The sequence below is a fragment of the Amblyomma maculatum genome, chromosome 3 (genome assembly GCF_055883805.1).
Source record: "Amblyomma maculatum isolate TAMU_Amacu chromosome 3, ASM5588380v1, whole genome shotgun sequence".
Lineage (NCBI taxonomy): Eukaryota > Metazoa > Arthropoda > Arachnida > Ixodida > Ixodidae > Amblyomma > Amblyomma maculatum.
The window spans coordinates 5,820,172-5,830,867 of NC_139346.1; positions in this window are offsets into that span (position 1 = coordinate 5,820,172).

The following is a 10,696-nucleotide window of genomic DNA, read 5'->3' on the forward strand; positions in this document are numbered from 1 at the left end:
ATTCTTGCCACTACTCCTTCGTGCTGAACAGTGTTGTGTGAATGTTCGGCCGTTTCTTCGCTTCCCTTTTTCTTGCTGCACTTTTACTCTATTTTTAAGTGACCGGCCGTCTTCTTTTTGTGTTTGGTCAGCTTTACATTTTTCCCGCTACGCGCTGCATGCTTTCCCTCACGGCTCCAAGGCCTTAAAGTTGGCTTCTTCTCAGTGCTGATGAGCCTAGCGGTAAAACCATATAAAAAAAAAAGCACTACTTATTTTTTTTTTAAGAAAAAATTTCCTCGCGATTCCATGTAATGCGTGTGCAGCAATGCCATTTCGTGAGAAGTCGACGCCACGGCCAGACGTTGTTTAGTATAACCTAGTTTTACCAAAAGCACTACTATGATGGGACTTCAGTTTCACTTTACTATAGCAGGGTTCTACTGTACAATGATAACCGGTCATAGAGACTCCTCCATATTTCATGAGTGGAATGAAGTCCAGTTTTGTGCCCATTGCAAAAACAAGCTGAACAAGCTGGTCATTCTATGTTTCAGTTTTCTGGAGAAGGTGCTTTGCAGTAATACCTAGCCTTCAGGGGCCGTGCAAAAATCTTAGCAGTGACATCCTACGAGATATTCAGAAGAACTTGTCCAAGAAAAAGTATAGACAATGAATACGATCTGTGCAGGGGAGTAAGAGCTAGGAGTTAGCATTGCTGTTCTCAATGCAGCTGATGGGTTACGACCATGCAAGCGGGTTGTGCCACCTAATCTACAAATCACAGTGCGACACATTGTACCCGTTCTCCACCCTCTGCCTCCTACCTTCTCTTCATCATCCCTCTTGTCTCTACTTTGCCACCTGCCAATCAAGGTCTCAAAGGGACGAACAACACAAGCTGTCTATAGCCACCACTTGAAGGAAACCAAATTTTGGTTACATGTTGATATGACAGCGTTAAAGGCTGCCATTCACCATAAAATTTGGTATCAGGGTTGTGAAAGAAAAATTGTGGGTGATAGCCAGGAATTGATTGGTGGCAGGGTTGTGCAAAGTCACTTGATCATATGATATGGCAGATTTGGCAGGAGCTGCCAACTCAAGCTTCTCGAATCAGATGGGTAGGTGAAATGAATCGAACCCTCCAGGACTCTTGCATTTCAAGTCAGACATGCTACCCGTAGACCACAAAGGCACTTCATACGGCTAGGTTAAGGGAGGCTTTATATTTGTGTCAGGCAGTCTTTCACATAATGTGGTAGTTCATGACTCTATGCTAAAGAGTATGTATAAGATAATGGAAGTACCACCATTGCCAAAAATAACCAGGCTGCGTGCTCCGCTTTTCAGCCAAGTAGCAGATAATTCGTACCACTTCTGAAACTGTAAATCTGTGCAAAGTAGTAAAGGCAAGCTGCAGTCCTCACTTCTCAACAAGTTGTGATCCTCTAGGAATTCATGTTGACCTTAGGATACAAGCTAAAATAAGGCCTTGCCTTATTTTTACCTCTCTGCAAGTTCGATCCCTGCCAAGGCACAGGGGTACAGAAAAAAATTAAGGCAGATTGCAGTCATGTACAAGACTGATGACACATTGATGCTGTTTCTGTTTGCCTCAAGTTATCCGTGATTATACTTCGAGACTCATCGTGGCTATCTGTTGTCAGCGGACAAGTGCAACAGATATTATGCCTTTTCTTTCCTGTAAACCAATTTAAAACACCGCTGATTCCTGTGTGGTACGGCGTTTGAGGAAGCGACAAATGAAAGGCGCAGCACGGATGCCTGGATTGGATGCCTGGCAAGGTTAGCTTCATATATGCGTGAATCGCACGGTGAAGTCATCGGTCATGACCGGACATGATGTCATGTGGTGACCTCAGTTCTGGTTATTAGACATGACTGGATGTGACGTCATGATGATGTCACATCCGGTCATGGTGACATTACTGCGAACACATTAAGCTGCGCACAATAGATGAAACAACCTCCAGCTTAAACTGCATCACTGTTGAAAGTGGGCGTTGTGCAGTCTAGTTGAAGATTTGGGCGGCTGTATGCGAGCAAGGAACTGAGTGCTGTGATTTAACTTCCCAAAATAAATGCCACCGAGTGGTACTTTTTTCTTAATACATGTCATATATTTACTAGAACCACCTTACTCTGTATTTTACAGCTGTAAATGCTGCAAAAAGCAAATTTTCTAAACTTGAGAATTTTATTCTGGCATGGCTTATATTCTCTAATCTCCAAAACAATTTTCTTGGGTTCCTTTACTTCTGGAAAACTTGGGGTATTGTTGGAACAACTACGATGAGAACAGCAAATTTTACAAATTTGAAATTAAAGTGTATGAGAACATGCAAGATGGCGACCATGGCACAAACTTTTTTTTTTTCCGCCTAAAACAAGCTGGGGTAATGTTTGTCGTAGTAACCCAATACAGTCCTTTCCTAAACTGACGGCGGTCGAGCGTAAAAATTGCGTCAAATGGCATGATATGGGTCTGTGTGCAGGCTTCACACAACTCCTACTCTCAGGCAAGTCCAGTAAAAGAACCTGACTGCTGAGCTGCTACCCGGCACAACAGAACCCGGAATGCAACCTAATCCTACGTTAGCCTGAATACTTAATATTTTTGAGACAAAGCATTCATAGAAGGTTGAAAAAACTCGTACATGCAGAATGCGATCAAAAAATCTGGAACAAGTTTCATGACACGCATGCCATTTTTCACAGCATATCACACAACTTGGAAGAAAGTCGACAACTTCACTTTGAAAGCAAATTTTTGTGAAAATGTACAACACCACAGGGAAGGAAAACAATTGAAGCAGTTGAAACAAAAAAATTTGGTGGCGTATGTGTCAGTGAACCCTCAGTGTCTATTAAAGAAAGTGAAATCAATGATCTTCGACACTAGTAGAACCTGAATAGCGCTGTGTGATAAGGCTGTCCACAAGTGGCAATAAACAAAGTTGTTAAAATCAAAACAAAACCAAACTTGACAGAACTTGCACCAATATCACTGCTATGCTAAAATAAAATACACAGACACCATATAACCACTGTTCACAATACAAGTTCTACAAACCTGATGCGAATTTTTATATCATAGCTGTAACGATACTAGCACAGCCTGATAATTACAGTACACCTAAACAATCACTCTACCTGCCTCTATGCATATATTGTATGCATATAGGCACTGTGCACATATTGTACTTGACTACAAAGTTCAGCATGGTAGTTAACAACCATGCACATGAAACAGCTCGGGTATTGAAAAGCCTCTTCCAATCATGTTCAAAACCAATATATTCTGATCAAATCAACATGCAAAATGTAAATCTTTCGTAAAAAATTTCATTTTGCATACAAAGACAAAGGTAGCTTTACTGCACATACTGTAGCACGAGTTGAATGCTCCGGGCAAATTTTCATAGTGCTGCAGGGTTTTTATGTGTTTATTATATGAACGATGCAAAAAAAAAAAAAAAATATAGGTGAACTCCGTAAAAGGTGCCACATTAGAACAAAAATTAGCAGTGCTATGCCTAGATAATTCCACTGCAAGAATGCATCTGTGCTGACTCATGTTCTATCGCCATAAACAAAGTACACTATGTGAGGAATACAAGGGATGGAGGTTTGATTCCCAGTGGAGACAGTATTTATTTATTTTATTTACCCCACTAATCACACATGTGCTCTGTGCTGTCGTACAGTACAGCAAGTAACGGCGTATGGTACCTGTAGTAAGACATAGTTCATGCTGGTTACATCGGCTGTCATGCAAAGATGTAATCAATGCAATTAACACTTTTTGTAGTGGCTTGAAATTGTTGACGACTGCGACCCCGAGCAGTTCGCACGTGAACACTGGCAACCACTGTGATTTCGTAGTAACGATGACAGTCGCCGCAGATGATGAGGGGAATGTCTGGTGCCCTCACAATGCATCAGCCATCTCGCAGATAAGTGCTGCCATTCAGCACCACCATTTCAATTCTTGTTTAAATGGCTATGGGTTGTACAAACTGGAAACTCTAGCAGACTAGCAATCTTGTGCATTCACAATGCCGTAATAACAACATTGCGTGGGTAGTAATTTAGAAAAAATAAATACATTCACAGTTAAAACTGGCTCACTGGACAATATTTTGTAAGTAATAATTCAACAATACTGCACAAGAATTTTCAAAACTCCTCTGAGCCTCACTAAGGCACCTATGAATGTCGTGCAGCCTTGGTGGATGGAACCGTGACAGATTATTGTAGATGAAAATGTAGCCATTAAATACTATCCTTTTTAAAATGCGTGATAGAGCGTTACACTGCAGTGCACAGGTGTAAAACATAAGAACAGCTGCAGCTGCGAGCTATCAGGTGGCTGTCACACATACTCCATGATAGTAAATCAGGTATAGGTATCTTCCATGGGGCAGGTAGCTAGTAGCAGGCTAGGCAGGCAAACAGGGTTCGTTCATGGCTCTGGTCCACCAAGAATGTGACAGATGACTTGGGCAGATTACCTAACATGCAGACAACTACTGTAAAGTCAAACACTGAACTTACAAAAAAATTAAGTTGATAAATGAAATGTACTGCCTTTGGATCTGAGCAAGAATGAGAACAGAGGCAAGCCATTTGGCAAGCCTGTTTCGATGCATTCCCTAAAGCCACATCTCTATGCTGTTCTGACCAGTTTATTTGTTTTACAAGAATACACTAGGAAAGAACCAAGCGATCGCACATTACATCTACGTTGTGCACTACAGTTATAAAAATAAAAATCATAGCTAACGAGTACGTGACCCCGTTCGGTAATGCAGTACATTTACTTTGCTGTACAGCGTACCACTCGTCTCGGGACTGACGGACAGCGTGTCAGGCCCTTATCATTTGCCAAAAAAAAAGCGAAGCTTAATTTCTAGTAAATCAACATTACACACTATTAAGAAGCGGTCAACACACTTTAAACACAGTTCTATATTCAGCTAGTCTGCAAACTATTACCACAGTCATCATACATTAAAGCAACAACAGGCGCATACATGCAGCATGTGCTGAAAAGGCGCGTCCGATGCAAGTGCAAAACTGACGTTGGCCTCGGTGATCTTACGACTGCTAGGGGAAAGCTACATGCCTCACATTGACACTAAAAATTAATTCAAAGCACTTCTGACACAAACGTAAGCCTTCGATGTCTCTGTAGTCATTATGCCTAAACACTTTCAACGGAGCGCTTTATTTAGTTCTGCGCAGGCAAGCAGAACTTCTCTCAGACAACCCCAAGTGCAGCAAGAAAGTAACCTCGCTGCAATGTTCACAGTTAAACGTCCCGAAACAAATCGTTCCCAGCTAATTTCACACAGCGATTCGCGGAAGAATCCCGGTTCTAGCGCAGGCACCATGCTTACCAACATGGCACTCTAGTACGTTAATGTTCCACAAATCAATATATTATGTAACTCATTTCCTTCCAAAGAGCAATCAGCTGGCTTTCTATTCGACTTACCAAAGTGATGCTCACCGTGCAAAGTGCGTCGCCTGTGCTGTATAAACACAGAACACAGCCATTTTATGGTTCGTTAGCATTAGCAACAAATAGATAAAGCGCAACACAGGCTCCGTAAAGCACTGGAAGGAGAATAACCAGAGTCAATAACGCGTCAAACATTTTTTTAAAACGTTTCATGTAACGCGCCGCAACTCAAATAATTTAGCGGAGGGGGCGATGATGATGATAATGGCGCACGCACCATCGTATCTGAAATTGTTGCAAATGAAACTATACAGTTTCAGTTAAACAAAGGAGGTGGTGATGCATAAACTACAAGTGCGAATTTTAATTATCTAAAGGTTTCCTTTTACTGAATTAATTTTTGTTGGTATTGGACGTTTTCGCCACCTGCAGCGCTGTCACTCAACCGTTGCAACGGCGCGCCATTTGAACCGGCTGGTTGTACGGTGCTCGCACAAGTCTCTGCTGTTCTCTCGAGTTCTCTCTTCTCAGTTCAGCTCTCTCTGCAAGCCTCCCAGAGGCTGTATGACTCATTTATCTCGCCACAAGTAACTTTTAAACCACAGTTCAGCAGTGCGACACTAGAGCCATTCAATGAAGGACTACACTTATTCCTAGTCTGGCATTTATTTCCTTTGCGCATTTTCACTCTGTCCATTCATAACAAAAACTTGGAAGAAAATTCAAGTGGCTAAGTGGGCTTCCCACAGTGCAGTTACATATCTATAGTTATTTCATAAATTGGCAACAGAGTTTTGATTCATCATCACTGCCTGCATTAGGTATGCTGAAGGGAATTAATGGTCTGCAATCATCGCTGCTTCATGCGTTAGCTGCAGCCGCCAACCTTGGCTCATTGGCCGACATTATCTCTTTATCCCAGTGTCTGGTATCCCTTGCTTGTTTCACTCCCTCGAAACCTAATCGATTAGCTGAAAAGCCCTATTTCCTGGATTACATGTCCCACTCTAATGCTTCTTTTCAGTTTTCTGCATCTTCATACTCAAAGATGTGCACCATGTGCTGCAATCTCAACTGCAGGTAGTCTACTGCAAGATGCCCAGCACTGTGTGTCATATGGTATGGTGTTGCGGCAGCATAGAAGTACCACCCACACAAACCATCAGATGAGGACCTGCTTATGCCCTCACCTTTTTGGACCAAGGACGCCACCTGCCCAGGGCAAATAGGGCCTGCTCATTTCAATAATAGCCGATTACCTTGAAACTGTACTTTAATCCACATCTGTGTTTGTGAAGGTTTTCCAATTTTACTTTCTATAACCTGCTGCACTGTCCTTTGCTGAGGTATTTTAAACTAATGCTTTAATATCCACTTTTCAGCCTTTCAAATGATCATACGATAGCAAGCTGCCTTTTATTACATTATATGTACAGCACCTTCCAAATTTACATTCACCTTTTTTTGCTCTTGGGGAAATGTTTCTCATGGTTCAGATTCAGAGTGACTACCTGGCTTAAAAACATTACTCCCTTCCTACGTCCGAAACCTTCCTACCTATGTGCAGCAGTGATTTTGTGGCTATGCATTCGACTGCTAATCCTAAGGTTTTAAGATTAAATACATGGCTACATTTCGGCAGAGGCATGATGTAAAGACACCTGTGGGCTATACAATGTCAGTGCATATTAAAGGACACCAAGCAGTCAAAATTAATTAGCTCTTTCCCATGCTTGCCGTCTTTCATAGACCGCATTAGGTTTTGGCATTCCCGATCCCTGTGTGCCATGTCAATACCTCTACCTGTTGTAAAGTTGCTCTCATCACAAAGGGTTGAAAAATAAACGTTCATCTTGTAGTTTCTTTAGGTCCTTGAGCATGTGCAGTTATTGAGGCAGTGGGCAATATTTGGCTGGGGCCTTAGACGTGCAATAGCCCAAACCAGATTCGAAATCGAGGAAACAGTTTAGCTGAAACAAATGTCGATTTCAGTCTCATCGACATCAACTGCAATGTCCGTTCTCTTTTTCTACAGGAATATAATGTAGACATGATGCAATGCTGTTCACCCAAATGTTTTTCGATTGTCATGGCTACTACAGTTCAAAATAATGAGACCAAAGAGCACGACACACAAGGAATGCTTATTTGCAATGAAAGCATTTTATTGCAACTATGAAGTAAATACATTTGTCGTGAAGAACAAGCAAAAGATTGCAAGACACCATCGAAACAAAATTTAAAACCCCATCTAGAAAAGCAAAAATCTAATGCCATGTTTTCATGGAAAGCAGCCATTTTTCAAAAAAGGCTGCTCTTTGAAGCTGCTCACAAAATTATTTCAGCATAAATGCTCATTTGCTACAATCCTCTTTTTTTCCAACAAGACGCAAAGTCTACAAGACCATGTGTATAAAATGTCACCAACCAGCACGCAGCTGCCATGCCATCAGCAAAACCATGCGCCCAACTGCTCATTGCACACCGGCCAAAACTCTGCACTGCCTTTGGGCAAGTGGAAAACAGCTGCAAAGCATCTTAAAACCCATCCACCTTTTGTTTCTATTTTAAGGTGCTATCATTTCTCCTGCTTCAATCATTCCTTTCGTTTTCAGGTGCGATTCCATAAACTGAACTTGTTTATGAACCACCCTAAATTCGAAAATGTGTTCAAACCTGCTGTCTATGAGGCAGCGCCTTCAGAATGCGCGATGGCCAAAAATACTTTTGCAGCAGACTCGTTAATAACAGAGCTACAACCATTAAAACTGGTATGTTTCTCTCCTTCCCTTCCATCACGAAAGAGTCTCTCCCTCCTCCCTGGTTGACTAGCCTCCACAAGAGACAATACGCGTAGGGCTGTACATGTAGGCTCCCTAAATACGCGAAATGCGGAGGGCCATCTCTTAGTGCTTTGAGAAACTATGCCCGCCATGTTGGTTCGGTCAACAAAATGAAAACGCTGCCCTGTGCTGGGTAAAAACAGCTACGAGAACGCATCAAATGCAGTCATTATGGCCCCGACTTTTACAGGCATTCTTTCTTTTTTCTTGCTGGTTGGTTTGTGGGGTTTAACGTCCAAAAACGACTCAGGTATGAGAGACGCCATAGTGAAGGTCCCCGACAATTCCGACCACCTGGAGTTCTTTCTTTAAGGTGCACTGACATTGCACAAACACTGGTGCCTTGCTTTTTGCCTTCCATCAAAAAGCTACCGCCACAGCTTTTTTTTTTTTTCTTGCTTTCTGCTACCCAAGCACCACCAGTGACCTTTGTTTGAAGGTTGAGAAGTGAGCTTTGGCTCATCCAGCTACAATGCCAATAAGGAGGAGGAGGGGGAGAGGCTGAGCTCAATGGGTGGCCGAAGCATAGGTGCGAGGCCTCTGGCCTTTCTTAGGAAACCAAGCCCGTGCATGTATGGATGTTCTGTGCTTTCTGTATTCATGGTTATGCATGGTGTACTATGGCTGGATTCGAGTGGCAACGGTGCGCTCTTTACGACCTACGCATGGAGGGTGCTTCCTGTCTACTACAGCTGCGAAATCGTGGCACTGTGTGGCATTGACGCGTCTACTCAGTGATGCCGTCATTTGGTGTGCAACAAGCTGGAAAAAAAAAAAGCGGAGGCTGGCCAAGCCTGCGGTTGCAAGCCTGCACTTTCACCCGGTTGTGATTCTTGCCAACGAGATGTCATAAACTTGAGCGTTCAGAGCGACCTGCAGTGATTTTTGCCGCTGTACTGAGAATTATAGATTATAGGTGTGCCGGCCGTGAGCCATCCTTACAGGCTCTGGCTGTGTATCAGCATCTTGCCGAAGAGCCAAAACCAGGGAAAAACTCACATAAAATATAGCTAAATTATAGGAACAGAGTTCTCCATCACTCGGAAATTGATGAAAGGAAACACCGCAAGTTTTTCAAACTTGCAGGCGTGGGCACGTTGTTCAGGGGAAATAAAGTTCAAATGTGTGGCAGAAAACATACGTATGGGTCCGGACCGAAGGAAATACCAAAAGCACACTGCGGCCGAGATGCTCAACTATTGTCATGAAGTTAGCTTCGTTACAAACTAGCCGCAGAGTTTAGCAACATAGGTGGCAGGCAAAGACAAGGGTCGGAAGGCTTTCCTACTATCTCCTGTTATTTCGAGGTGATGTTGCGCACGCCTCAGAACAGGAAAAGCAGTTACAGTGAATGCGCTGTTCAAAGTGCACAAAAAGTGCAATAAGAGCAGGTTACCCTTTTTTTTTAATTTTCACTAGCAACTTAAAACAGGTCAACGACCAGCCTGACTTGCAGACACGTGAAGGCGTTCGAAATTTTGGTACATGTGCAGAAGCAGACAGAAATGTGCCCAAAAGCGAAAAGATGCCGTCACACTGGCATATCATTTGAAATAATGCATGTAGGCAAAACAGGTACTCCTCCTTGCTCGGCCACTAATTTTAACAGGCCTGGCAGAACAGGCCCGAGAGGCCAAAAATGTTAATGTGATAAATTCTGTGCTTCTGTAGCCATGTCAATGCATTTTTGACAGTTCCCCTCATATCATGAAGGAAACAAAGTTACAGCAGGAAGAAAAAAATCAGCTTTTGTGCAGCATAATGGGACTGACCTACAATAGTATGCTGCTACTTGCCTTACTGCAGACTGATAACCCAAATCACTGTTGTATTCAGATGGTAATTAGCACATGTTGCGCACTGTAAGAAATAAGACAAAGTATTACTACGATCAAAATGTGCTAAATAGTACTGTTGCCTGAGCCTACACTGCACCGCTTTTGCGCACACAAAATTGAGACTACATAATTTCTATAAGTATTTCGCTCACTCCGTAAACTGAACACTTGAACGCTTGAAGGCGCGAACGCAGGTGCGCACCGGGCGCCGCCACAGAAGCGAGTGACCAGGGTTGGGTAAATCCTGCACACACTTCACGGGGAAGAGAGCACTGCTTGCCTAGAAGAGCTGCCATTATATCTGCGGCGAATGCGCAGGCTGTATGAAAGTGCGCGCCGCTGCCACTTGAGTCCCGCCGTTGGTGTATGAATAGCACAGTGCACAGAACACTCTGAAGCATGCATAGACAAGGGCAAGAAACTAAAAGCCTTCTTTCTTGTGTGAGAGTATGCATGAGTGAAAACGAAGTGCAAGACAAAAAAGTGCGTGACATCAGCAGACCAAGTGCCATCCCTCGCCCATCAGTCAGAGAGAAACCAATGGA